Source organism: Lagopus leucura, unplaced genomic scaffold (genome assembly GCF_019238085.1).
Source record: "Lagopus leucura isolate 7727_CA_CO unplaced genomic scaffold, USGS_WTPT01 Super-Scaffold_100159, whole genome shotgun sequence".
Classification (NCBI taxonomy): Eukaryota; Metazoa; Chordata; class Aves; order Galliformes; family Phasianidae; genus Lagopus; species Lagopus leucura.
In genome coordinates, this window is record NW_024962335.1 from 21,818,041 (window position 1) to 21,840,202 (window position 22,162).

Genomic DNA, 22,162 nt, shown 5'->3' on the forward strand with positions numbered 1-22,162 from the left:
GGATGCTGTACATGGCCAGTGGCTGGGGCAAGATGTCTGAGGGGGAGTGGACTTGAAGGGCCTCTGGTCACTCCAGGGAGAAAGGGTAGTGCATAAAGGAGAGGAGGCATTTTGTTTCAGAAGCAGAAATACAAGAAAAGCAGCAGTTTGATTCTCCACCTGATGGGATACGCCTCTCTTGTCAGAGATCCTCTGTTTGTGAGAGGACTGTTCCCGGGATGAGACGTACAGATCAGCATTTTCCTGCAGCATGGGACCTTGGAGCTCATTAGCAAAGGTTGTGCTCTGCAGTACTACTGTGCATATTCATGTATGGATAGCTGAGCCTAGAGCTGTCCCTACAAGGTTCCCTTCTACTTAAGAATGAATGATAGACTCTAATGGAGATGAAAATGCCTGAATTTGCACTTTCAAGGGCTACTCTTGATGATTCCTTCTCTAAACCCCTTCTCTTGATCCCAGGGCGCAGTGAAGCAGTTGGGGCAAGTGACTGCTGCTGTCCCTCCCTGGCTCAGCAGCATTTCCACATCCCCTGTGCTTTGGGGCTCATCCAAACATGCCTGTCACACCTATTCCCTAGCAGCCTTCCCAGGGGACAGCATATATCTGTGGGAAGTGATGGGGGAGTGTGGCACGGGCAGTGCTACCAAGAGGCTGGAAGGAATGAGATACCCTGTGTACATACAACAGGGTGGCTCTGGAGGGCCCCTTGCCTGTCTGAGGACCGGTGGCACCTGGCCACAAGCTGGTGTGGTGTCCAGAAGTGCTTTTTTCTCTCCTGTTTGTTCAGCAAAACAGGAACTAGTGTTGTCCTGCTGCTCCACCCACAGCACTAGTTTCAAGTTGATGCATCAGCAGCAAAGCATTTTTATTATTTCTTTACCTTCATTTTGCAGTGGTAGAACCAAAAGTCGAGGTAGACATGTTCCCACATGGAAATCCCATGTTAATAGCAGGTCTGACCTGCAGCAGGGCGAGGGGGATGATCCTGCCCCTCTGCTCTGCACTGGTGAGGTCTCAGCTGAAGCAGTGCATCCAGGTGTGGAGTCCTCAACATAGGAGGGATGTGGAAATGTCAGAGAGCATCCAGAGGAGGGCCACAAAAACAATCCAAAGGGATTCAAGGGATGGAACATTTTCCCTATGAGGACAGGCTGTGAGCCAAAGCTATTCAGCCTTGAGAAGAGAAGGCACTGGGGAGATCTGAGAGCAGCCTTTTAGTGTCTGAAGGAGGCTATAAGAAGGAAGGAGACAGATTCTTTAGCAGACTGTGTTATGATAGGACAAGGGTGTATGGGAACTGCAGAGTCACGGCCTGAACCTCTGATTGATCACCTGAGGCGAGCCATGAGTCAGCCAGAGGAGCACAGGTGGAGGCAATTCACTGTGCTGCCGGAAGGGATGGAGCCTGGCTGCACCCCTCCTAGAGCTATTGAAGAGCTGGCTACCAGTGGGGAAGGATCTCTTCTGGAGATCTGCTCTGCTGGTGTTTTGTGGGTGAGCCTAGGATAGGGGTAAGCCTTCTATCTATTCTCTTTTGTTATCATTGTCTGCTTTGCCTAACTCTCTTGTTTTGTGATTATAACATCCTACTCTTCTTTGATTATACAAATGGAAAACAGTTTCAATCTAAAAGAGGGGAGATTTAGGTTGGATTTAAAGAAGAAGTATTTTATAATAAGGCTGATGAGGTACTGGGGCAGGTTGCCAGGAGAGGTGGTGGATGCCCCATCTTTGGGAACACCCAAGGTCAGGCTGGATGGGCGTCTGAGCAGCCTGATCTACCTGTGGGTGTCCCTGTTCGCTGCAGAGGGTTGGATCAGTTGGCCTTTAGGGATCCCATTCAACTCAAACAATCCTTCCTACTTTGAGGAAGAGCAGAAGGCTACTCAAGTTATATGTTCCTGGATGGATGCAGCCCTTCCAGTTGGGAGAAGAAACTCAGAGTGCTGCGTATCGCTTCTGCCCTAACAAAACTCCCTTTGAGTGCTAGCCAGCTCCAGAACCAAGCTGTGGTTGTGCTCCTATAACAGCATGCAGGATTGATGGGGGTTATCTCCTAATCAAACACAACTTTGATCACATGTGGGAAGAGGTGTGCAGTAGTTGTAATGACTTATCACAAGTGCTTTTTATAGCTGGGCACAGGTCTGGGGGCTCACTGCAGGCCACTTGAATTTTTCTGTACAGATGATTACAGTGCTAATGCAAGTTATTAAGGAGATGGCGATATTTCTGTCATAGACATCAAAGTTGAGGTATTAAATAATACCCAGCCCATTATGGTTTTGCTAGAGCCCCATAATGGTTTCTGTTTGAAAAGGTTTCTGTCTGCAGCTGAGTACGGGTCTGATAATGGGGAAAAAATAACTGCAATGAGTAGGAGCTGTGTGGGTACAAAGTGACTGCTTTCACCTGTGTGAAGCAGAGCTATTGGCATCCATGTGGATCAAATGCCCATAGAAGATCAAGGACAGAAAGTTATAAAAATTGTGCTGAAAAATAAGCTTGGAACAGCCACGTCAGCTCTTAGTAGGCTGAGTGAACACAGGCCTGCTGTATTGGCAAGACAAATCCCGAAATGCTGGGGATTTTTAAGTAGGACTTTAGGGAAGAAATTGTGTGTGACCTTTAGAGTCTTCTCTCAACTTTATCAGGCACTTCTGGTTTGACAGGACAGTGCCTGCATTGGAATACCCTGTTCAATGCTTTTCTCTCCCTAGCTGCTGTTCAAAGCCCCTTTCCTGTGCTGGAGCTGTGCAGTCCCCAGTGCTTGCTGGTCTTTGGAGAAAGTGGCCACGTTCAGGAGAACAGCTACCCTGACAACAGGTATCTGCCCAAGTAGCCAACTGCTGCCTTTCCCCTGAGCACCCACCAAAGTTTTTCCCAGGGCTCAGAAGCATCAACTGCTGCTGGCAGTGTCCAGATTACAGCAGCAATGCAAATTCCCCTGTGCTTGCTGGGCAGGGTAATGGGAATCCTCTCCACAAGGAAAGGATGACACAAAGTCTATTTGTAATGCAGGTTGTGTCTGGGCTGCACACACAAAATGGCTGTGGCTGGCTTGAGATCTGTTGTGCCCTTTGTGGCTCAGCCATGTCCGTGTCAGCTTGCACAAAGAAGCTTTCAGTTCTTGCAAGAGGCACAGAAATGAGATAACTGGGCTGGCAGTGTCAGTAGCACAGCACTAAGCTATTGCTGCTGTAAGGAAACATTGGTCCCTACTTAGTGCTGGGCAAATTCACAGTACTCCTCTGCACTTCTCAGATGATAAAGAGTGTAGTTGGAAATACCAGCTGTTGGCTTCTGGTACTTGCTTGGAGGAAAGTAATTACTGGAGGTTCCCAGCCCAAGGTGGGACCACTCATGTACAAGCTCAGCCATTCAGATTCATGTCTTTGCTATTGTTTGCTTCTAGCCCATGCATGTGGAATATAATAGTACTGAAGGAGAAAATGATCCTGATCTACTTCACCAAATTAGATGTAGAGTACCATGTTGGATGTGACTGTGACTATGTGTGCCTCTATTCAAGCAGAAGAGAGCTGATCAGTAAGTCTGGGTGCTTTGGAGAAGTGAGAGGCATGGGTTCTGATTTTTTTTTTTTTTTTTTTTTTTTTAATTCATCATCATGAAGAATAGCAAATATAGTTGGCTTTGAGAAGCCCTTTTTATTGCATGCTATGAATCTGACAAGCTGGAGGTGATGCCCAGGTGGGGCTGAGGGACATAGAATCATAGAATCAAAGAGTCACCAAGGTTGGAAAATCCCTCCAAGATCATCCAGTCCAACCTATCACCAGTATTTCCTCACTAGACCGTGTCCCTTAGTACAACATCTAAACATTTCTTGAACGCCTCCAGGAGCAGCGACTCTACCACCTCCTTGGGCAGCTCATATTTGTCCTGGCATCTAGTGTAGTGTGGTGGCCTGAAGTGTCTCAACAGTGTCTTTCAACTGTATATAATTCACCATGCCCAAGATTTCCTTGTCTCTCCCATACCTCTTTTATTCTTAAGGACTATGGATAGCAGGGTAAGCTGAGTGCTTATTCTTGCTTAACTGGTGCATAGCCAGGTGACTTTCTGATGTGTTAAGCATTGCCAGAAGGCATATTGGAGAAGCAGCTCAGAAAGGATGGTTATTTGTTGGTTCTAAACTGTTTACATGGCCCAGGAAATGTACAGATTACTGAGTAACTAGTAACTACTGAGTAAAGGTGAGGCCAAAAGAAACAGCCTTTTCCCCCTCTCTAAGGCACTCTTAATACTGAACTGATAGAGAATAAATATTTCAAGCAAATACTAATTACTTCTCTCCTCTCAGTACTAGTGGCAGTGTGCTGTAATAACCCATCATCCATAGTCCACAATTCATCCTCTAGGAGCACTCAGTTCTTCATATGGTTGTTTTGGATGAAGTCCCTTCTCCAGTTTTTCTCTACAGCCTCTAAATATTTTATAGGTAGAGAAAGCTGAACAGTGTCTCCATTTAGCATGAGCTGACAGCTTCACAGAGGGATCTACCTTAATGAATCACTGTGATATTTGCCTGAATAAATGCATGCTATGACCACCTAAGCCACGAAATCCTTGTCTCCCTCAGATAAGGTCTGTGGAGGCATATTCCCAGCCCCCTGCTGATAGTCAGACTGGGCCAACGTTATGTTTGTTTCTAATGGGGATGATGCTAGCTGTGTCCAAGCTTGCCATCGCAGCTGTCCATAAGGACTCTGAAGCAGGTGAACATACCTACACTGTAGAAACTCCTACCCTTTCCTTTTTGACCCCCTTAAAATAAATAACAAAAACCCCCTGACTTCAGTGTTGGTGTGGGTTTATTAAAAAGCACTGTGTAATGTTGGTCATTAAATTGTCTCTGTTCTCTCTCTCTGTACTGTAGGTTCGGGCTGTGGGAGTGTTGCAATACTGGTGGAAAAGAGAAAGATTGATACTGCTAATTACCCTGGCTTGTATCCCAGGAACACGAAGTGCCACTGGCTCATAGAGGCTCCAGCAGAGTATGCTGTAAAGGTAATAAAGGAGAAACTGCACTTAAACCTCTGCACTGAAAGCCATTCAGGGGAGTGATTCAATAAAATCCTGCCAGAAACATCTGTGACACACAAGAACATAAATTGTAAGGTTTCTAGGTCGCTGACTTTTTACAGGGCATATTTTGTCAATTAAACACACTCTGAATCAGTGTGCAGGGCTGCTGTGACTGTTCTAAGTGCTTTAAGTCTGGTGGCACCAATCTCATCGCTACGTAGCTTTATCTTGAAAACCAGAGCATTTGAAGGTAAAGAGGTAGAGACCATGTTGTGAACAGCCAGCTTTTTCCTTGTGGCAGTGTTAATAACCCCAGGCTGTTCCTTAGCACCATACCAAGGTGTTTATTCTTGTGTGTGAGTAGTGTAGTGATGGTTCCCACACACAGTACCAGCATCTCTCTTTAGTTTTACTGCACATCTCTGTTAGAGTGCAGCAGGCATCCAAATGGTGCTGTTCTGTGTTGTCATCTTATGTTGTTTGGAGCATCTTTTCTCCCCTGCTGCCTTGGTTAAGAGATGGAAAAGCAGTGTTAAACCTAGGGATGCCCAAGGGTATGGAAACCTATTCTTTTGGTTACCACTGCTCTGTTGGCATTAGATGTTTTGGTCTGGGTTAAAACCAAACCACCAAAGGAAAAGCTCTTGAAAGAGCATTCCATGAGAGATATCCTTCTAAAGTATAAGGCACAGAGTGTCCCAGTAGAGATAGCAGGAGAAATCTCTTCAGGTGAGACTTAAGTCGGATCCATCCTCTGCAGCTGTCTGTAGCTCCACACAGAGGAGCAGTCCACACTATTAGGCCAAGACTGCCCACAGACTGCTCTAATGCAAAATGTGACTTGCCAAGGAAAGCCACACTGGCAATCCTAAAAGTGACTTTTCTCTAGCCCATGGTTAAGAAGGGCAAGAGCTTCAATCACTACTCTGCTCTTGATGATTCCCTCTTGCTTGTTCTCTTCACAGCTGGAGTTTGAGAACTTTGCAGTTGAACTTAGCCCAGGCTGCACTTACAGTTCAGTTGCTGTTTACAGTGATGAAGATGAAAATCAGCTGGGTGAGTATTAATACTTTCAAAATGGAAATCCCTGTGGAAACAGGTGCCACATCACCAAAATATGTTCTGTTAATGTGATATCACAGGAAAAGTGGTGTAAGCACTTCTATCTTGCCTATCACGGCCAAGTGTACCATTGGCACAGGAGATCCCACGTCCTAGCTGTGACCTTGCTTTTCCATGGTGCTGGATGGCGTTGAGGGGCTTTGTACAGGACCGTGGTCGTGTTCTGCCGCAGAGCACACTACTGCTCTGCACCTCTATCAAAGAAGAGAGCAAGTGCATCACTGCTCTGAGTTTCATTAAGAAGACAAATGTTTAAAGTAAGGCAGAGGAAAAGCACAGTTGTCAGTTGGTGTCTAATTCCACTGCAATGGATGTGAATTCTTTATGAATTCAGCTAATTTGGTGGGGATTTCATTAATGAAAAAAATTGCTAACCTGAGGCACCTCTTTCCAATGCTTTCAGAAGGAAATATTTTCTTAATTCTGTACTTTATATCTGCTTCAGTTTTATCAACATAACAATCTTTAGTGAGATAAACGTTCTTAATTTTCTTGAATATATATTTCCAGATGTTCCTCCTGCTTGGACAAAAGGAAAGCATGCTGTAACACCACAGCTTCTTTCAAAAACAGTTTCCAGGCAAAACATTTAGCAGAGCTTGATATCTATTTTTAAGGTGAAAAGCAATCTGGCACTCAGAAGTGAAGACTGAGTTGAATTCTGGCTACATCTTTACAAGTCTATATGTGAACCAAAAAAACAGAGTAGGGTGATGAGATATCCAGCTTTTTTGGTATAAAGAAATGGACAAGAGGCCCAAACTGTCCTGTATTTACTGGTGACAAATGGTCTTTGGCTTCTACTTTTTTCCCCATCTGTTTTGCAGTGGTAATTTAGTTGCATATGTTTACCAAGTGCTGAATGAATATTAACATTACAACCCCCTTGAAAAGAAGTCTGGTTTCCATTGGAAATGAGGGTGTACTTACACAGGAAGGGAGAAGGCTGACGAAATCAAACTTGTAATCTTCTAGGGAAGAATGTCAGCATTTCACTCGATGCTTTCCAGTTCAGTTTTGCTGTAGGAAATTCACATTCTTACAGGAAAGCTGCTTGGGAATAAAGTACAAGCTTCCTGTCCAGCTGCAGGGATGGGAATTCCAGATGCTATGCAAAAATGGTATGTTCTCCAAGGGAAGAAGAAACCTCCAGTAGATGTAAAGCTGATGTGCCTACAGCGCAAGTAGATCATTCAGGAGAAATTCTGCAGGTACCATCACCGTGGCAAATAGTCCTCAAGCAAAGGTTCTTTGTGCAGTGGAAAGCATTCACACTATCTGTTGTAATTCCACCATTAGAAAGCTGGGATTGTTTTTGCATGCCTGTAATATGATTGCAGGGGATAAATTCTGTCTGCTATTGCTTGCTGATGTCACTGACTACCGTTGTCATGCAAGTTTTTCTTCTCAGCAAAACAAGAACTTTTTCAAGAAGTGACCAAGTCCAAAAGTTTTGTGTGTTTTTTTTAGAAACCTAGATTAGCTAAAAACACAACTGCTTAAGGGATATCAATTCTCATCTTAAAAATACATCTTGTTCCTTCCTGCAGCTAATCTCTGTGGATTCTCAGCTCCCAAACCAGTGCTGAGTCCAGGAAATACTATGCTGGTGCATTTTGGAAGTGATGGGGAGAACAGCTTCAGAGGATTCAGAGCCCATCTCACTTTTATTCATTCAGGTGAGTAGAGAGATGCCTGCTGTGTCTAACAATGTCTGCACCATTTGCATCTGTTCTTAGACAGCCAAGCCTATTTTTTAACCTAATCCTGCTGCATTATGTCAAGATAATTTTAAAACAGAGTAGCTGCTTGTGGCAGAGCTGTCAGTCCCGAATAAAGGAGAAGATTTAAGGTTGTTTTTTTCTTATGTCTCTCAGGGAAATGAGATGACTAACTTCTAATACCTGAAACAAACAGCCTTGTTAATGTTATTATTCTGATAACCCCCACCAGTACGAGCTGAGGGGTGTAAGGATGGTGCACAGCCCTGCTCAAAAGAACCTGGCAGTACTGGTGGATAGCAAGCTGGGCATCAGCCAGCAATGTACCCCCACAGCCTGGAAAGCCAACCGTATCCTGGGTTGCATCAAAAGAAATGTGGACAGCAGATGAGGGAGGTGATCCTGCCCCTCTGCTCTGCAGTGGTGAGACCTCACCTGCAGTACTGCATCCAGGTGTGGAGTCCGCAGTACAGGAGAAACATAGACTTGTAGGAGTGCATCCAGAGGAGGACCACAAAAATGATCCAAAGGATGGAACACCTCTCCTACAAGGACAGGCTGAGAGAGCTGGGGCTGTTCTGCCTGGAGCAGAGAAGGCTCCAGGGAGATCTGAGAGCGGCCTTTTGGTATCTGAAGGGGGACTGAAAGAAGGAAGGGGACAGACTCTTTAGCAGGGTCTGTGGTTACAGGACAATGGGGAATGGTTTCAAGCTAAAAGAGGGGAGATTTAGATTGGATATGAAGTAGTATTTTACAATCAGGGTAGTGAGGCACTGGAGCAGGTTGCCCAGGGAGGTGGTCCCATCCCTGGAGACACTCAAGATCAGGCTGGATGGGCATTTGAGCAACCTGATCTACCTGTGGGTGTCCCTGTTCATTGCAGGGGATTTGTCCAGATGGCCTTTAAGGGTCCCTTCCAACTCAGACAATTCTGTGATTCTGCAGTCCCTTTGAAAATCTAGTTACAGAAGAGAGCCACGAACCTGGGACCTAGTCTGCTGTCACTGCTTTCTATTTTCATGACTGTGTGCCAGCTGCTGCTTGGGGAGATGAATAACATCTCTCTTTGAGTGGCTGTTTTTGAGGGGATAGCACAGCTCTATTGATCTGATTAAGAGCAAACTCTTATTTTCCCTCTTGCAGGTCTGAAAGTCTTTCCCCAAGTGTGTAAGAGGGATTTTGCAGCGAGGCGGGTTCTTGTTGATCTCAAATCCTTTTGTGCACTATTTCTATGGACAAAAAGTAATAAGGAGGTACCCAATCTTTGATTCCCCATGCATGTGATATGTTCTCTTTATTCTGGCTGCATGCTCTTCCTGCTGAGACTGGGGCCACAGAGGTAGAGAGTGGGAGAGACCTTCTTGCAGTTCCTGAGCCTTGTTTTCTCTTTTAAGTGCTAAACTCCTTAAGATTCAAGCTTTCAAGTGTCTGTTTTTCCTTCCTACATCACTTTCAGATGGGGCAAATTTGGTGTCTTCTACATCTTTGACCTACCTATATCCACTGTGCAAGGTTACCTAGAAAAACAAGAAACTTGCCTGCAAAAGTGCAACCATTTTTCTGTATCTTGCAGACATCTGTGGCCTTCCCACAGTGGTGTTACTAGGGCTGAATAGGCCTTTCCTCACAGCTGGCCACAGCGTGCTGCTCTGAACCTCCTTTGAGACTACCAGTTGTCATCAGCCCCATATGGATCCTGACAGCTGCCCACTGTGCTCCATCGTGAGTGTGTCCAACTGTTGCCTTTGCTCCTCTCCTCACGCTGTGTGTTCCTCTGGGCTGGAGAGAAAGCAGCCAGAGAGCTACAGATTGTATTCATACCTCTGAAACTTCCCTTCTGCCCTTCTTCCTGTGAACAGTGTTTTGGGAGATAGCAACGACTTTGTCTTGCCTCTGAGATCTGTTAAAGTTAATTGGACTATCTGTGATCAGAGCTGTAACAAAGCCAGAACTGATGCAATGCATTTGTTGTGTCGAGAAGCTCTTGCTCGGCAGTTCTGGGAATAAGTGACTAATTAGAGAAGAGCCAGAAGGGATGTATGGCTGCTGAATAAGGAAGCTTGAGCAATCGACTATAAGTAGTTCCAATAAGTTTGCTCTCATTATATAGATCCAAGAAACCCTGACTCTGAACTGTGACAGCAGACCATGGTAGAGCCCTGAGAGATTCAACAGAACAGGTAAAAAACAAGCAAGAACATGAGAAATATTGTCTGTGATACATTTGTCCTTACCATATTTCTCAAAACAGATCTGTGTACACAAAGAAAACTGTCTTGGCAGCAAGGCAAAATGACCGGTGGGTAGCACAGCTTCAGGAATTAGAAAGGAAGTCCAGTGATTTGGTCTCACTGAGGTAACTTACAGCTTCTGGAAGTGCATTTTATACCTGGTTCTTATTACTTGTGGTAAAGACTTAAAAATCTGGCAGATGACTGAGTGTCCTCGATATCTTACTCTCTTGGTGCTGAGCAATATATCTGTCTATAAAAAGGTTGCTGACTTTTCTCTTCTAGTGGGGAGGAGGAAAAAATACATGTGGAAAAGAGGTGACTCACTCTAAAAAAATTATTGGTTTGTATTTGCACAGCTTATTAGCTTGTATTTGCACAGTGCTGCAGTCAGCCATCTCTGTAGGCTCAGGAGATCTAAATAATGTGTCCTGGCAATATTCTCAACTGGAAAGTGAGGGATTTCCATTTGAAGTCCTTGCAACTTATTTGCTTCGTTTTAATGAGTTTGGTCATTCTTTGTGGTTTTGCCCTCCTCCTTTATAGGTACGTGTTTGGGATGCACTTACAGGGGAACTTGTCCCTTCTTTGTCCTGACCCTCCAACGTGCTGCCTCTCCATTTGACATGGTGAGCTGTGACTCTGACATTGCCCCGATGCAGCTGGATGTCCCACTGGAGTACACCACTGCTGTGAGACTGCTGTTTCTGCCCAACAGCCCTGTGTCTTCCTCTTCCCTCTGCATTGCATCTGGATGGAAGATCACTGAAGAAGGTAGGTCTTCTGATTTTTGCATGTTGCTCGTTATCATTGGAATATACACTTCCATCTCTATTCTATTCTTGTGCCCAGACCTAACCTAGAATTATTCCCCAAGCTGGTGGGAGCTGAGCTAAGCAATTTCAGCAGACAGAAATGTTAGAGGGGAGTGCTCCTGAAGTTGTCTGCATACAAGCATTGGTAGGTCTCCTGGGGGAAGGAGCTGGTCAGGGCAGAGAACAGCAAGTAGCAAATGACAGCTAAAGCTCCAACAACCTGCCATCCCTGAAATGGACACTGCTTACATGAGCAGTCAATCTGTACTGCAGATGCAATGTGCGGTGATGCTAGGATGTGAGATCATTAATTGTAGTGTTGTTTCTCTGGACAATAATGTCTGTGATGCCTGTGGAGAAGGGGATGTTCTTCACTTGCACATTGAGTCCTATCTCTTCCTAGTGAAATAATTGTAGCTGGCTTGGAACCTCTTTCAAGGCATGCTCTTCAAGATCATCTGTGAAGACTTGAATTGTTTTTATAAGACTTATATTACAGCAGTGTCCAAGACTACTCTGTGAAATAATGAGGCAAGCTGGTAAGAACAGCTGAGTAAATAAAAGGCAAAGTAATTTTTATTGAGGTGCTGCCAAGCTAAAATGCAGGTTCTGCTCAATATCACAATCTTATGGTAGGGTGCTATTTCACATGTACAATAAAACATGATTGACTAGTGCCTTTTGATTTTCAGCCCACGCTCAGTCTCCATCTATACTCATAAGCAAACCTTCAAATCAGTCTCTTGGTTCCAGATCTAGGTTGAGTTTCACCATTAGCTGTGCCCTGTTCTTGCACAGAGGATTTCTTGGGCAAATCTGAGCTGTGACAACTCTCCTCTCAGGTACAGCAGTGCAGAGGCCAGATGAGCAAACTTCAAGATCCCAGTCTCTTGGTTCCTATGGTGGTTCTGGTGGCCCCTTGACTATAACCCCTTTGTGGAAAATATTCCACGCGTGTTGAGGTTTTTTCTGGTAGAAAGCAAAATCCAGGAGGCTTCAGTGATTTCCAGCAGAAAGTCCCTTTTTCTTTCTCTTCCTCATGGCTTCCCCCTTTAAAAAAAGATAAAGTCTAGTAGAAATTGAAATAAGAATTTCAGAAGGATAACTCTTGTATTTAACACTTCTGTCTCTTAAATGGAATATTACATTTGGACAAATACCTTTCTCAGTAAAACCAGCTGCTGCTGAAAATTCCTGCCAGACCCATGCTTTGATAGACAGGGCAGTCTGGGACAACACTAAACTGAACTGGTGGATGTAAATATCCCACAGACTTGAGCATCTAGATAAATTTCTCCACAGAAAGTACTAGGGAAACCATAATTTATAATATGCATTGGTGAATAAGGACTTATTTCATGAAAGGGGGGAGTTTATTACAAATACAGAGGCCCTTGTTCTCAAACAGGATGCTCTCTCTCACAACAGAAATGAGGAGATCAAAACTTCATAAAGTGCTTTATGTGATCCCAGTGCTGTCATACCACTTTCCTGCCCCAACCCACTCTGCTCCTCTTTCCCAACAGTTTCTTTCCTCCTTAGGTCAAGATGAACATGGCTTCATAGTTTTGTTGGCAAATGGGGAAATCAGCTCCTCCACCACATTTAATCTGACACGATTCAAGACACTTCAAAGAGCCATCAGATAGCTTCAAGTTCCCTCCCCTCTGTGTTAAATAAACGGGTTTGTCATTTTAGAGAAATGTTTCCACTTTGGCCTTTGGCTCAAGGTAGCTGCACTGGGAAACTGCTGATGCAAAACACTTGTCTTTCAAGGCTCTGTCCCTCTTCTTTCCCTGTCTGTGCACACATACAGCCAAAAATGTAATTCTCCACTTGGTGAATAGTTGGGATTGTCCCACAACTTTTCTTGGGAGACATCTATTGCTGGACAGTTTTCATGTTTCTATTCTCCCTGTGTTTTATTATATTACAGAAAATGGAAGACTTAACTCTTTTTTCTTTTTCCCCTGTAGTGCGCTGTAGTTATGAACAGGAAATTAAAGTCTATGTGAAAGAAAAGTGTGGATAATGCTCCACTCTCGGGTCAGATGAGCAGTTGGACTCCTACTCTGTGCTGCAGCTGCCTGTATCTCTCCCTCATAGTGCCATTCACAGTCCCACATAGACCTATGAAAAATGTTAGTACAGGTGCTGACTAGGGAAGAACTCTCATCTGAGTTAAAACCAGTCACCAAAACCACCAAAACTGAGTTAAAAACAGTCACATGAACGATAGCCAGACCATTCCCAGAGGTAAGCTGGGAGCTGGCTGGAGAGCTTCCAACCCCTGGGATTTGACACAACTGGCTGCTGACCCTGGTGCTCCATAGAATGTAATGACTTTTGTGGATTTACTGGAGGTCAGGCAGTTCATACAGGGGACTGCTCAGCTCCGTAGCTATAAATCTTGGAGATAGATGCTTTAGCATTGCATACAGCTTTTGCATATGGTTTTGTACAAAATGTTCAGAGCCCCGAGGGCTCTTTGAGCTGGATGCCGACCACTGACTCCTTTATCTGACACTCATACAAGCATATTTGCTTCTTACTGCAAGAAGTGCTTGGCCACGGTAACAGTTACTGAGCTGTATGTTAAACTGAATACTCTGATGCTGCACAGAGCATGCCATGGGGAAGCAGCACTGCACCTGGGACTTTGGCAAAGGAGCAGCCAGATAAGCTGTCCACAAACCTATGGTAAGAGGCATCCACACACAATAACTGCGTGGCTCTGGGGGGTGGCTGAGGGCAAGAGGCCACAGCACATTGCCTGCAGAAGGTGGTGGAGCTGTTCAATCTGGGGAGCAGCTCTGCGTGATTCTCCTGAGACTCATCTTCTGTGTTTCAGACTGAGTTCTCTCCAGGTAGAGGTGACTATGTACACTCATATGCATGTACCTGAGCACTCATTGTGTGAGAAGCTCTATCACCCTGTTGTTGCTTTTCAAGTACAACAAGCAGCCTTGCCCTACTGATGCCCTCCTACCACCAATAATGCATTTAATTTTCTCTGCATCTGATGCTGTAACAGTGCTAGAGGAAAGGCTTGAGGCATCTTCAAGTTACTGGGTGCCAGTGGCTCTGGCAACAAATCAGAGAGTTCTATTGCTCACAGCTTCAAAAAACGGTATGTTCTGGAGGGAAGTTGTTACCAGCTCTGTTTGAGGACTTGTGCTATAGCCAGGGTGTTGGCATGCAGCGTGCGCTTTGCTTTTCTCATTGGCATCCTTGCTGGTGCTGCAAAACATCACACTACTGAGATAAAAATAGGCTCCCTGAAGTGAAAAGCAGCAGGAGGTGCGATTGCTTTCCTTGCATCAGCCCAGCAGCTCCAGTTCTGGTTAGCTGGAAATTCATATGAGGTTCCTGTCTGCCCTGAAGCAAGCTTGTCTCAAATGCACTGCTTGTTGCTGGGCGAGCTCAAAGTCATGGCAGGTCCATGGTGCTGCCATGAGTTGAATGCGGGGCTTACTCTGAATGCAAAACAATTTTAAAACTAACTTAGAGACAAGTTCCTATGGCTCACCTCAATAGCCTCTACCTGCCAGATGGCTGCATGCGCACTCATGCTGCCATTGCCTGCTGGAATCACAAGGACTGTGTCCTCCAGCAGTGCTGCTTACAGATAGGAGCCTTTGTCTTGCTCTTTTGCAAAGCTGTATGATTAGCTCATCAATTTTCAACCTGAGGTGCTCAGTCTTTTGCTTTCCCTCTCCCTCTTGGTGCTGTTAGTATCCCATGCAGGAACACAGAGATACGGTGTGTTGTATGCATCTGTTCTGAGCAGAAAGCTCGTAAATGTTGGGGTAGAAGAAATCACGCTTAAACAGAATCAAAGCTGTTCTATAGAGGGCATGACTTCAAAAATTGCTGCCTTGGGAGGCAAACAACCCTATTTTACTTGCACTAAAGGGACATAGCGTTCTCATTAGTGATCTTGTTTTCTCTCATCCTGCTCTATCATAACTACTGAGATGCTTCCAAATATTTCCCTGTTGAGCTGATCTCTTATTTAACAAGTGTTGAGCCTAACTGCACTGCATGCGTGTGTAGCTGCAGGCTAATCCTGCTCTCCTGCTGTGTTTCTGGAGAACTGGAGAATGCACAGACCAAAATGTAAGTTTTCATAACTCTTATCAAAGGTTGGTAGCAAGGTTAAGGGAAAAAAATAAATTATGCTTCTTCCTAAGCACTGAGTGAACACTGAGTTGGGATAGAGTGGGCCCTTGACCAACCTGTACCTGGAAAAAACAGATAAACAGACATCAGATTTATAACACCGCTCAACACTAATTTGCAAGCAAGTCAGCTTTCCTCTGTGACCTGGAGTCTCAACCCTTTGTTGTCCTCCTTGTGTCTGCTACCTGAGTCTCTGAGGCTAAGGCAACAGGACTACATCATGACCCTGCATGCAGAAAAGTAAGAAATTATCAAACTGTGTAGACAGGCACGTTATTTTTATATATGCACTGGCCAGAATGAATGCATCTTAATCCTATGCTTTTTATTTGCGTGTGCCTTTCCTGTGTATGTAGTAGGGAAGTGTGCTTTTGCCCATGATATTGGACTTACTGGAAATTTCAGTATTATGATAACTATGAATATTATGGTTGGACTAGATGATCTTAGAGGTCTTTTTCAACCTTAATGATTTTGTGATTCTGTGATTATACCTGAGGGGGTAGAGAGGAAGGAACTGGTTTCCAATCTGCATGCATATTTACCTCACTGGAAAACCATTTCCTACTACATTTATTGACCTGCTAGACTATTTTCAATCACAGGTAGAAGTGGCAGGTTTCATATAAAGCTGACTGTTTCTTCTTAATGCTTTTATTCATCCACAGAATGTGCAGCAGAAGTGAAGCTAGAAGAGCCTCGGGAGGTTATCTCTGTTCCTTCCTCATCATCGGGGTATGCGGGAAGCACAGAGGAAGAACATCTCTGAAGAATATGGTGAAGATTATAGTGAAACGTCTGTCAATAACAACAGCAAACTTCCAAGAGCCATCTGTAGGATTTATGATGAGAGTTGAAGAGGAAGTAAAGTGCTAGCTAACAACAAATGATACAACTGAGGGCACTCAGTCCTAGAAACTTCTCAGTTTCACTTGGGCCAATTTCAGAATGGGTTTTCATCTCTGATTGCATGACTCTGATGTGTGGTACAGGCTTTAGTTCCAAAGCCTGAATTGTAAACTTGGCTGCAGCCCTTAAACAATGTGTGAGTGCTGCATTGACCCTGTAGGAGAGCTGCCTATCAATCCACTAGGGAATGATAAAACAAACTGTATAGCAATGAGCTGTGGAATTTGGGCAAGTTGTAATGAAAGAAACTTGTGATGCTGTGGTAGTGGCAGCTCCTGATTCAAAGTTGATCTCACTTTCTTCATGCGCTGCAAAATCTGTGAGATAATGAAGTGAAATGTCACAGCAGTAGCATAGAATCCTAGAATGGGTTGCGTTGGAAGGGACCTCGGAAATCAAGTCCCAACCCCATGCCGTGGGCAGGGCTGCCACCCAGCAGATCAGGCTGCCCAGGGCCTCATCCAACCTGGCTGTGAGTCCCTCTGGGGATGGGGCACCCACAGCTTCTGTGACAGAATGCATTATAGGGAGAGGCAATGAAGGATACCGAAGCTTTAGGTTCTGGGGAGAAGGATCAAAATGATCTAGAAATACAGGGAAGTGTGACAGGTATCTAAGGGTAAGTCTGGCACTCTGCAGGGAGAGACTACAGGGAGAGAGATTCAGCAGGCTGGAAAAGGTAACTGAGGAGAAAGGCAGTGGCTTTATGGGCTGCCATAAAGGGCACAGAAAAGTTAAGAAGGAACTAATTTTTGCAACATAAGCAATAGGGATATCAAAGGGAAGTATCGCACGTCGACTTGAAAGCAAAAGTATTTAGTCGGAAACTGTTGATACAAAGTGTAGATGGGGAGGGGAAGGTAAGGGGAAAGGAACAGAGGGAAAACTTATGAAGGCTAGATCTTGTAGAGGTTATTTCAGTTGTGCTGATTTGAGATGATGTTCCTTCTCCTAGCTCTTCAGTGAATTTTTCTTTCTCTCCCCCTCAACCTCTCCCCTTAATTTATTCTGCCTTATACGTTAAACTTTTATTGTGATTACGGGAGTTAGAAATGAATTATATAGAAGGATCCACACTGACACCTAGATGAAGGGTGGTGGAGAAATCCACCATCAGCCTTTAGGAACTCTTTGGGTGAATTCGAATGTATGGAGCTTTCACTCTCCATGTATTTTCATAATGAAGTAATGCCTCTGGAGAAAGTCTTTAGATGATATTCTGTATAGACCCTTGTTGTCTTACATCACACCAGTGATAAGAAAAAAAGTTCCCAATGTAGCATGTCAGGGAACTCTGAGGTGGAAGGGAAAGGACAGATAAGAGAGGGAATGTCTAAGGAGTACTTAGTACACTCCACAGCTATCTTCCTCTGAGAGCTCATTTATAAAAGCACACAGAAAATCTCTAAAATTATGCCTATTACAGCTGAGAATAGCAGTTTAACTGTTACAACTATTTATATGCAGGACAGAGGAAAATACTATCAGAAATGGGGCCATCAGTCAAACTTTTGCCTTAACAGGAGTCTAATAGATGTCTCCCTAGAGCATCCTCCAGCACACAGACTCACTACTATGTAATAGCATTTGTTATGGCTGGCAGTTTTTCAAGGCTGGGTATATTAAACTAGATTCCTATGTCTATTTATATGCCAACATACTGAAACAGTATGAAATCAACTGAAATCTTATTTTTTTTCTCCACTCCTCCAGAACCAATGAGCAACAGAAGTCAGTGTGTGCCTGTCTCTAAACCAAATAGTTTCTATTGAGAAATCTAAAACATAGATTTGGTCTTTCATGCTGACATGCCAAATTTTAGGATGATGGTATGATGGGGGAGAAACAGGTTGGAAAATTCAGAGAGCCAAAAAAGAAAATCCCAAAATATTTTAGTCTCCTTTACAACTGGAAATACTTAACAATGGAGGTGGAATAATGACAATGCTCTAGCCCATTTCATTTTCAATTTATTAATTTTTAAGTACTTCAGCAACTTTTCAGAATAGACAAAGAAAACAAAATGTCTACACTTCTAGGCAGACTTCAGACAGTTGATGGTAAGCAATGAACTGCACAAATTCCTACTGGCCAGAAGTAGGACAGTTCTTGCAGAACAAGAGATGGAGGCTTTGCTTGCTGCCTTATCAGGACTTGATCCCATTGCAGCTGCATTACTGCCATTGAGCCTCTCTAAAATGTGAGCAGTTGCCCTCTTTTCTGCCTTTCCATAGAGTAACTTGTACGAGATTTGCCTACATATGAGATGTTTCTCAAATGTGTTTTTACAGTGTTGTGCTTGGATTTGCTTCTAGATGTGCTGTGAAGTACCCTGAGGTCTCCTGTGGTTTCTCCAGAGCTTTGGGCCTGTGGTGAAAGTGTTGCTTTGTTCCATCAGCCATGGTATTTCTTAAATGATAGAATTAAATACTTCTTAAATGATAGAATCTGGAATCTGGTTGGAAAACTCTGCTAAGGTCTACTTCAGCCATCAACACAGCACCATCATATCACTAAAGCCCTCAGTGCCACATCTATGCAATTCTTCCATGGGCAGTAACTCCAGTACCTCTCTGGGAAGCCATTGCATTAATAATCTTTCTGAGAAAAAATGTTTCCTACATATCCAACCTGAATCTCCCCTGGTGCAACTTAGAGCCATTTTCTCTAGTACTATAGCTAATACTTGGGAGAAGAAGCCAACTCGCACCTCACACAATCTCCTTTCAAGTCATTGAAGAAAGCTATAAGGTCTCCCCAGAGCCTTCTCCAGAAAAAAAAAACAATAGGCTAAACTTGATGCCCAAAGTCCAAGGTACAGTCAAGCTGCACGCTGCTTCCCTCTAAAGAAGATGAACTGAGCTGTTTGATTTTGATTGAAGCTTCAAGAATGTCCTCGTTTACAAGATATCTTCATGGGCATTCTGGAGGCTTTCCATATAGATGTTCTCCAAACATATGTAAAAGCAGAACTCTCTTAAGCTTCAGCTTGGTAAAACTGACTGATATGCAAAATGCTGAAGCTTTAAATGAGGCTGAAATGAAACTGAGTTTTATGAGATTATGATGAACAAGATCTGGCCTAGTGGAATAGGAATGTACTTTCACGATTGGCTCATCGTCATATGAGAATTGTCCTAGTCCATTGTGAAAGCCCCTATAAAACCTAGTATTAAAGATGAATTTCATACTTCACTTTCTTATTCTGCTGTGACTTGACAATATCCAGAAAAATCCCAAGGAGATGAGTTCAGAGCTGTCGCGATACAAGGATGCCACCCTTACAGACTGGGAAGGAAAGATGGGACATCCTGGTGACGGGACGAGACGCAGAAACACCACCAGGTGAGTACCCAAGTTCAGACTCTTGGAACTCCAGCATTAGAATCTGCAAATACTGAGATGTCTTTGGATGAATCTGTAGGTATTACGGATTATGTTAAAAAAAAAAAACAAACGGGTCAAGTTCCTCAAAAGCTGTCAGGAAAACTGGGGTTACCAATGCCTTCTCTCCAGCATCAGACAAATCTGATGTCTCTGGGCAAAGTTATCATCATAAAATTTGTAAGACTCCTGAATGTGGTACAACTGAGGGGTTAAAAATGGTAGTGTTTAACTGTGCTACTAAAAAGCTTTTGGCACTTTCATCTATTTCCTTTTCTACCTCCTTTATTAGGCTTAGGATAAGAGATAATTTTCCATTCACTGGGCAATAGCACAGACTTTTGAACTGTTTGATAGCTTAACTTCAGAAGTAACAAATAATATGCCTGAAATAGATTCAGACCAGTATCCTGTCTTTGACTTTTTCTTTTTAATGGGCATTACAATCCCATTTTCCCTTGGCTCACATTTTGATAGCTATCCCTAGGAAATAAGAGCCAATTGTAAAATGTGCCAGCATTGTGACTTTGTTCTTTGCTTTCTGCAGCAGCTGCCACTGGAGAGTTATAGCCCCATTAAAATCCATTTTTTGAGTTGAAGTCCTGGACTTATGAACTGAAAGAAATCTCTCTAATTGTCATGACCAGCTGATGGTGTATGAAGGATTTGGACTAACCAAAGAGTTAATATGTGAGAGAGCACTTACCTTAATGCTGGGGTAGGTGAAACAGTGGAACTGTTCTGAGTTTCTTTGCAGACAGATGGGGATTTCTACATGGCATGTTTCCATGCTCCAGGAGAGATTTCTGATAATACTTGGAGCTCCTGGCTCGGTATCTTTCCCTTCCCAGGAATGCTGTTGCAATCAAATGTATTGGATGTGAGATCTTAATCATGGCAGATCTGTGCCTGGGAACAATGCAAGTCTGTCTTGGCTGCTTTTCCTAGGCCCGAATGTGTAGCATGGCATCTATCTTCTAGACTTGTGCTGTAGTCCAGTGCACGAATTCAAACCTGAATGGCACCAAGAGTTTGACACTAAAACACTTTCAGAAAGGGAAATATTTTCTAACACCACACTTTTGGAGGTTCTGCTTTACAGGACTTGAGGAAAGGGAGAAAGGCTTACATCCCAGCCTGGCCTATTTTTCAGGCAACCTCTATTTCATGCTGTTTTTTTTCCCCCCACATTAAATGATGTACTAAGTATTTAGCGTGTCAGATCTACCTTCTTTGGAGAGAAATGATCATTAAGAATTAAAGGTCTAGTAGTATTTTTGATTGCAAATGATTAAACGTGTAAGTAGTGGTTGAAATCTTGTGCTCATTCTTTACTACAAACTTGTAGAAAGGAGGCATTAGCTTAGGTGTTGACTTATATGTCCCATTCCATTCTGCTCTAGCAAACCAATGCTCTCACAGTCTGAACTCTTCAGAGTTCCAGTTGTTTCTCAAGTCAACCTTTTTCTGGTTGATCACATCTGTGTAAACTCCATGTAGAATTTGTGCTTAAGAAGCCAAGCAAGCTTAATTTCAAACAGCAGAACTTAAATCTTCATTACAGTCTGGGCTTTCTCCAGTATCAACAGGCCTGCTTAAGGAAATTCATGCAGAAAAAGGTTTAAGCAAGTGATATGATTGTTTTATTTTGTATTGTTTTGACAGTGCCCGGGATATAAACCGAAGGCTATTAGAGACTATAACTAAGGATGCAAGGATCTGCATTTGGAATTTAGTGTTTATGATGGACCACATCTCCCTCAGGCAAGAGTCAAGTGGCAGCAGGCTTCCCAAGAGACATGAAGAGAAGGTTTGTCATCAAGGGCCTCTTAGGTGGAAGAGACCTGCACGCAGTCCATCCTGACTTCCATCATCATGGATACGTGGGAGGATACTTACATCAGTTCATTTTTTACACCCCTTTTTTCTTGCTACTCATCTCGCTGTCTGAAATGCAGTTTGAGCGGGTACTGCTGTGAGTACCAAAGCTGCCTTGTGCCATAAAGATAACAGGATCTTTGGTTACAGAAGTATTTACTGAAATGGTTTTTCTTGTTCTCCCACTGCCTCCATCCTTTCTCCTCCCACATACGTAGACATTTAGAGAGCTGTTTGTTGAAGTAATCTCACTGGAGTATGAGATACACGTTCATACAGAGCGTGGGAGCAATTTGGCCGTTGCAGTAGGCTCCACTTCTATATTCTGGGTAGGAAGTGATGTTGCATAGGCAACTGGAGACACACCTCTTGAAAGATCTCAGAGCTCTCTTAGCATCCCTAGCATCTGCAAGTATCAAGTGTTTTAGATTAAAAATACGTCACTGGAAATAATAAGTATAGGTGCTGAGTGTCAAATTGTACTTTGCAATGACTACAACTACAGTATTTTATTTTCAGCAAACTTATGTGGCCGGAAAAAAATCTTTTAGCATGTTATCTAGTAGCAGCTCCTCATCCTTCATTTCAAAACTGATAAATCTGTGGGATAACGAGGCTTCAAAATCCTTCTTGAGGGGCTGTATCAGCAGCCAACACAAAGTGAGGTGGAAGGCAGCAGCCAATGTAAGTAATGATCTGGATCTTTCCCTGTCTGCTTTGCAAAGAAGACCTATTGCTAAAGTAGTATTGAAGATTACAGGCAGGTAAAATTGTAATTTTTTCTGCTTTTCCCCTAAAGCTATTGCCCTAAGATAGTGTCAGGGTAGCCTTCTCTGCTCTCATGTATCTAAAACTATAGCAAGTTAAT

At 43.6% G+C, this 22,162-nt stretch overlaps 2 long non-coding RNA genes across 2 annotated transcripts; both read left to right on the plus strand.

Annotated features, from left to right (window-relative positions):
- Positions 1 to 9,052: 9,052 nt before the first annotated feature.
- On the plus strand, positions 9,053 to 10,053 carry LOC122189941. Its single transcript, XR_006182031.1, has 3 exons — positions 9,053 to 9,148; positions 9,469 to 9,617; positions 10,006 to 10,053. It is a non-coding gene; the product is annotated as an uncharacterized LOC122189941 (long non-coding RNA).
- A 643-nt stretch (positions 10,054 to 10,696) lies between these two features.
- LOC122190258 lies at positions 10,697 to 20,105 on the plus strand. The gene is made up of 3 exons (XR_006182099.1): positions 10,697 to 10,900; positions 19,262 to 19,377; positions 19,964 to 20,105. It is a non-coding gene; the product is annotated as an uncharacterized LOC122190258 (long non-coding RNA).
- Positions 20,106 to 22,162: the final 2,057 nt, after the last annotated feature.